The sequence below is a fragment of the Pelodiscus sinensis genome, chromosome 32 (genome assembly GCF_052426305.1).
Source record: "Pelodiscus sinensis isolate ZL-2025 chromosome 32, ASM5242630v1, whole genome shotgun sequence".
NCBI classification, from domain to species: domain Eukaryota; kingdom Metazoa; phylum Chordata; order Testudines; family Trionychidae; genus Pelodiscus; species Pelodiscus sinensis.
In genome coordinates, this window is record NC_143083.1 from 2,539,719 (window position 1) to 2,545,718 (window position 6,000).

Here is a 6,000-nt window from a genome sequence, read left to right on the forward strand (position 1 = left end):
GATGATATGGGGGATGGAACCGTTCTATGTGGAGGGCTCTACACAGATCTTGCAGGATTTTGGCTGTGAAATGGGTTCCTTTATCAGAGTCAATTTTTAAAATTCCAAATCTGAGAAGCACCTCAGGAGCTAATTTCTTTAACACAGTAGTGGCATCCGCTCGGCCGCAAGGGAAAGCTTCCGCCCAACCACTGAACACACATACAATACTTAAAACCCACAGGAAAGGGTTAACTCTATAGAATCAATCTGCAAATATTGGAAGGGTCCATAGGCCCAAGTATGAGCACTCAGAGTCGTCTTTTCTCCACCCTGGATAGAGAACCTTTGGCAAGTAGCACAATGGCTGGTGATTTTAGCAGCAGCAGCTTGGTGAATCCCGGGCGCATACCAATGCTTCAGAATCTGGTCCACTCCCCCCCCCCTTTTGTTCATATGTCCTAATCCATGGGTAATGGGAGCCAATTGGGACATCAACGTAGAAGTAGAAGGTCAACATTTGGCTTTCACCAGATGGACATCTTGAATAGGACACCCAGCTTTGTACCAATTGTGTTGTTCCTTCTCAGGTGCCCTAGATTGCAACAGGGATAAATCATTTTGGGTCCGGGGAACAGAAACAGAGACCAGGCTTGAAATAGTGATAGAAATGTAGCCGTGTTAGTCTGGGGTAGCTGAAGCAAAATGCAGGACAATGTAGCACTATAAAGACTAACAAGATGGTTTATTTCGTGGGCCAGACCCACTTCCTCAGATCAAATAGTGGAAGAAAGTAGTCACAACCATATATACCAAAGGATACAATTAAAAAAATGAACAAATATGAAAAGGACAAATCACATTGCAGAACAGGAGGGGGATGCGGGGGGGGGGGGAGGGAAGGAAGGAAGGTAAGTGTCTGTGAATTGATGATATTAGAGGTAGGGAGAGTGGGATGTTTGTGAGTTAATGGTATTAGAGGTGATAATTGGGGAAACTATCTTGGTAATGGGTGAGATAGTTCAAATGTTTGTTGAGTCCTTTTGGAAAGTGTCGAATTTTAACATGAATGACAGTTCAGAGGATTCCCTTTCAAGTGCAGATGTAAAAGGTCTTTGTAGCAGAATGCAGGTGGTTAAGTCATTGAGAGAGTGTCCTTTCTGGTTAAATGGATTGAAATGGAGCTGGAGGTCCACGGGCAGCTGCATTCCTGGCTGCAGAGTCCGCGTCTGTTTCCTACTGATACAGTATCAGTTTTATCAGTATGGGCACTGCAATGCATAACAGAAAGAGCAAGAGGTAATTGAATAGCAAGCAAGAGGTCATTAACAAGGGATCCATTAGAAATGGCACTTCCCGTCCAAATCTGACCTACAGAATGACAGATATTAAAGGCATACATTGAGTCAGTATAAATGTTAGCAGATTGATCAGTAGCTAAAATACAGGCATGAGTAAGAGCAATAAGTGTTTTACAAGTTTCGCGATCAAGTGAGGCTATCAATAAATCATCAACATGCTGAACAAGGGTAGGCTCTTTTGGCAAAGAAATTGAATCAAGGTCTCTTTTTAACAATTGTGAGAAAAGGGTGAGACTTTCAGTATATCCTTGAGGAAGTCTGGTCCAGGTCAGCTGCTCCCCTTTATAGGAAAAAGCAAACAAACTGTGAATCCTTATCTATGAGAATGGAGAAGAAAGCTGAACATAAATCTATGGCAGAGAAACATTTAGCACCTGCAGGGATAGAGGACAATATTGTTGCTGGATTAAGAACCACAGGAAATCTAGGGATAACAAATTGATTTACAGCTCTTAGGTCCTGCACAAATCTATATATCTGTCTCCCTTGATCATCAAATTTCCCCCTCCTTTTTGACCGGAAGTATTGGGGTATTACACACAGACTGCATTCTTATAAGCACTCCTTGTTCCAACAGGGAGATTACAGGCGCTATGCCCTCCTCCGCTTCCTGGGACAAGGGGTACTGAGTCACTCCGAGGGGAAGGTCCGCCTGATCTTTACAGGCTCTGCTGTTAACAGTTTCCCAACTTCATTGGAGTGAGAAGCCCACAAAGACGTTGGTACCTGATCCAGCTCCACACTCTCCAGTTTGGAGTCTGGGTCTATACCGTGTCGTCTGTTGTTAACATCATGAGGAAATTTGGCGCCTGATTATGGGGTATATCAACAAAGACCCCTTCAGGGGAACAATAAATTGTAGCATTCAATTTACAAAGCAGGTCTCTACCCATCAAGTTTACAGGCGTACTGGGAGATAACAGAAAGGCATGTTCCTCTGTCAAAGGCCCAATGGTTAAGGAACATGGTTCACTCATTGCATGGGGGATAGTTACTCCCCCCACCTCCACAGCATTTGCTATTTCTCCGGTTCTGGCCAGACTGGGAGCTTCATCCTCTCGTATTGTGGAAAGAGGCACCAGTATCAATTAGAAATTCATGTTTGTCTCCATTAACGGAAAATGAAACTAAGGCATCAGGTGTAGCAAAAAGAGACAGAAGGTAACAGAGAGCATTGCAATGTTTTATCAATAACCTTTTGGCAAAGTCAGAATGGATTACTTCTTTGTCAGTCCTCCGGAGGGTAGCCTCTGTTGGGTGCACCTGCTGGAAAGGGGTTAGCATTGGGCCACCTCTGTCCTTGTGGCGACTGTCTGTTGGGGCCCTGGTTAAATCTATTTTGTCGTTGTCTTTTACGGCATTCATTTTTCCAGTGGCCAAACCCACCACAGTAATTACACACATCATTAGGTTGAGGGCCCCGCCGGGGTCTGTTTGGGCCTTCCCTCTGGGTTTTTGGTTGCCCGTGGCCTTGTAAATCTTGTATTTGTAATGCCATTAGGGTATATTTAAGTTCCTTTTTCTTTTGTTTTTCTACTTGCAAGTTTTCAAAAAACTGAGTTGCAGCTTCCAAAATTCTCTCCGTAGTTTCCATTTTCCATCCAATCATATTATTAATAATCTTGTCCCCAATTTCTGGTCTTAAATTCTGCACCAAGGTGGTCACTACTATAGTGCGCATATTGGCATCATTTGGGTTAATGGTGCTATACTTCCTCATGGCTGCAAAGAGCCTTGCCTGAAAATCAATAGGGCTTTCATCTGGCTTCTGTTTGCAGTTATGTACTTTAGACCAATCGGTTTGCACTGGAACCATTTCGGTAATTGCATTCAGGAGACCTGTACGGTCATTTGCTAGCTCGGTACGTTCTGCAGCAGTAGCAGGAATTCCTGGCAAATCTTGTGGCCATTGCTCACCCAGGTGGCCAGGAATATCCCCAGGACCTCGCCTTGCTTGGGTGTAAAGAGCTTGCTTCTCATGAGGCTCCATTATTCCCGAGAGTAGCATGTCAATGTCTCTGTGGGTAGGCTGATAAACTTCAAAAATCTGGCGCAACTCCCTTTGCAAGCCCACAGGATCCTCTCTTAGTTTTGGGAGAGTAAGTCTAAAATTCATGATGTCATTAGGTGTCCAGGGGATGTGGATAAGGGCTGGGGCGCCCCCTGCTGGATTAGGAAGTTGTCTTAGTGGGAAAGGTTTAATTGTCTCTTTAAACAGTCCAGGAAAACTTTTAGGTCCAGCTTCAATAATCACACCCTTGTTTACTTCATTACTTATAGTCACCGAGTTATTTTCAAGATCTATTTTAGTTATAACAAACCCCAGGTCCTTTACCTCTTTAGCCAATGTCTGCTGCAACAGCTGTATGGAGACTTCTGACAGCTTTGGAATTACCGGACTCTGAGTATGCTCGGGGTTAATATCAGTATCTGAGGTTTTATTGGCCAGGTCAGCACCCTCCTCCGCCCCTGCAGAACTGTTAGCATGTGCGGGGCATTCAAATTGGGCTGGTGCAGCTGAATTATTGGTAAGCAATATTTGCTGATGCTGGTGCGGGTGGGTGGGAAGGGGAGCTAGGAAGTTGGGGACCCACATGTCTAATAGATCTTCAGGTGGATCTGGCAGCAGAGCTGGTGGCTTCCAGAGGCATGGGTAGAGTCCGCTGGGCGTGCTTGGTGTAGGAATGTGGTTGTACGGAGGGGGACAAACTTTAGAGGAGTCAGATTTCTCCTTTACTTCTGCCAATTGTTTTTTTAGTTTTTCATTTGAGTCCTTCAGGCTAGCCATTATGGATTTATCTCTTAATTTAGAGGCCTGATCATCCCAGAGGTGCCAATAATTCATCTGGGAGGGGTGACTGGACTCTAAGACACCCTTCAAATAATTTAATTTGTCTAATTGAAAGGTACCTTGAACTGGGAATTGTAGTTCTGATTCTACATAAGTATATTCATTCCACGCATGTGAGAGCTTTACCAGCCTCCTGAGTTTAAGATCTGCTGGCAATTTCCCCGGCTGACTATAAATCTGCAGCATTTTACCCAGAGGGGTTTTTGGATCTATCTTAGATCCTTTATTCCCCATAATCCCTGTCCTATTACCTATAAGACAGTTCCAATCCGGCACTAACCTGCCTTCCTCTCAGCTTCAAGCCTGAGCTGACCCTGTTTCAGTGGCCTATCACTGTCCCTTTCTAACAAACTTATTCAAAAGGAAGGAGAGAGAAAAAAAATAAAGAAAAAGAAAAGAGAAAGACTTACAGTTGCTTGGGAAGGGTGTTCTTAACGTAGGGTGGACGCTCACCGCCAGTGAAAGCAGCCGTTCAGGACAAGGAGAGAGGAACAGAACAGTGAGATTTTGTAACACGGATCTCTTACCGATTTGTATGGCGCCTTTCTGTTCAGTCTCTCCGGTCCGGCCCGTCACAATCACCTGGTGTCCCGATCCATCCCGCTCCTGACACCAGAAATGACGGAGAATTTTAATCCGAGGGTTCGGATGGGGGCCCAAAACCCCAACCAAATCAATTGCAGACACCCTTCTTGAGCAACCAGCTTGAGTCAGGAATGCATTCCAGGGCAAAGTTCTCCAGGAGACTCTCAGGAAAAGTTTTGCAGCTTCTCAAACAAGAGGCAATGTCTTTTGTACTATCTTACATGATAATCACCCTTTCCCCACTGACCACTTACAGCTGCATGCACACACAGGTCATGCCCCTTTGCACCAAACTCCCTCCAATCATTACCAGCCCCTCACAGGCCCTTTTCAGGCCTTACAACAGGTTCAAACCAGTTTCACCGATCCCCTCCTGATTGTATACCTGTGTCCAAGCACGTCCCTCTTTACAAAGACCAGACTTAACATCCAGGTCACACAGGGGTCGTACTGGCAACAATTAAGTTTATCCTTCAGAGGGAAGCTCTAGGCTGGATCGTAGGGAAAACGATTTCCGGGGGGGGGGGAGAACACTGGGAGGGGTTCCCTAGGGAGGGGGTGGAATCTTAGAGGTTTCTAAGCCCCAGCTTGACAGAGCCCTGGCTGGGATGTTCTGCAATGTGATTTGTCCTTTTCATATTTGTTCATTTTTTTAAATTGTATCCTTTGGTATATATGGTTGTGACTACTTTCTTCCACTATTTGATCTGAGGAAGTGGGTCTGGCCCACGAAAGCTCATCATCTAATAAACCATCTTGTTAGTCTTTAAAGTGCTACATTGTCCTGCATTTTGCTGGCTGGGACGATTGAGTTGGGTTGGTCCCGCACTGGGCAGGGGGCCTGAGGTCTCTCCCAGCCCTAGGACCCTATACAGGGTTCCTATAAGAGGGCATGTCTACACTATAGGGTGTCTAGACAGCATCCCTTTTCCGTAAAAGGGATGCAAATTAGACATATCGCCATTGCAAATGAAGCAGGGATTTAAATCCCCCCTGCTTCATTTGCATAAACATGGCTGCCGCTTTTTTCCGGTTCTGAGCTTTGCCAGAAAAAAGCGCCAGTCTAGACGCGGATCTTTCGGAAAGTAAAGCCTTTTCTGAAAGATCCCTTATCCCTCTTAAAAATCTTTTGGAAAAGGCTTTATTTTCCGAAAGATCCGCGTCTAGACTGGTGCTTTTTTCCGGCAAAGCTCCGAGCCCTTAAATCCCTGTTTCATTTGCAAT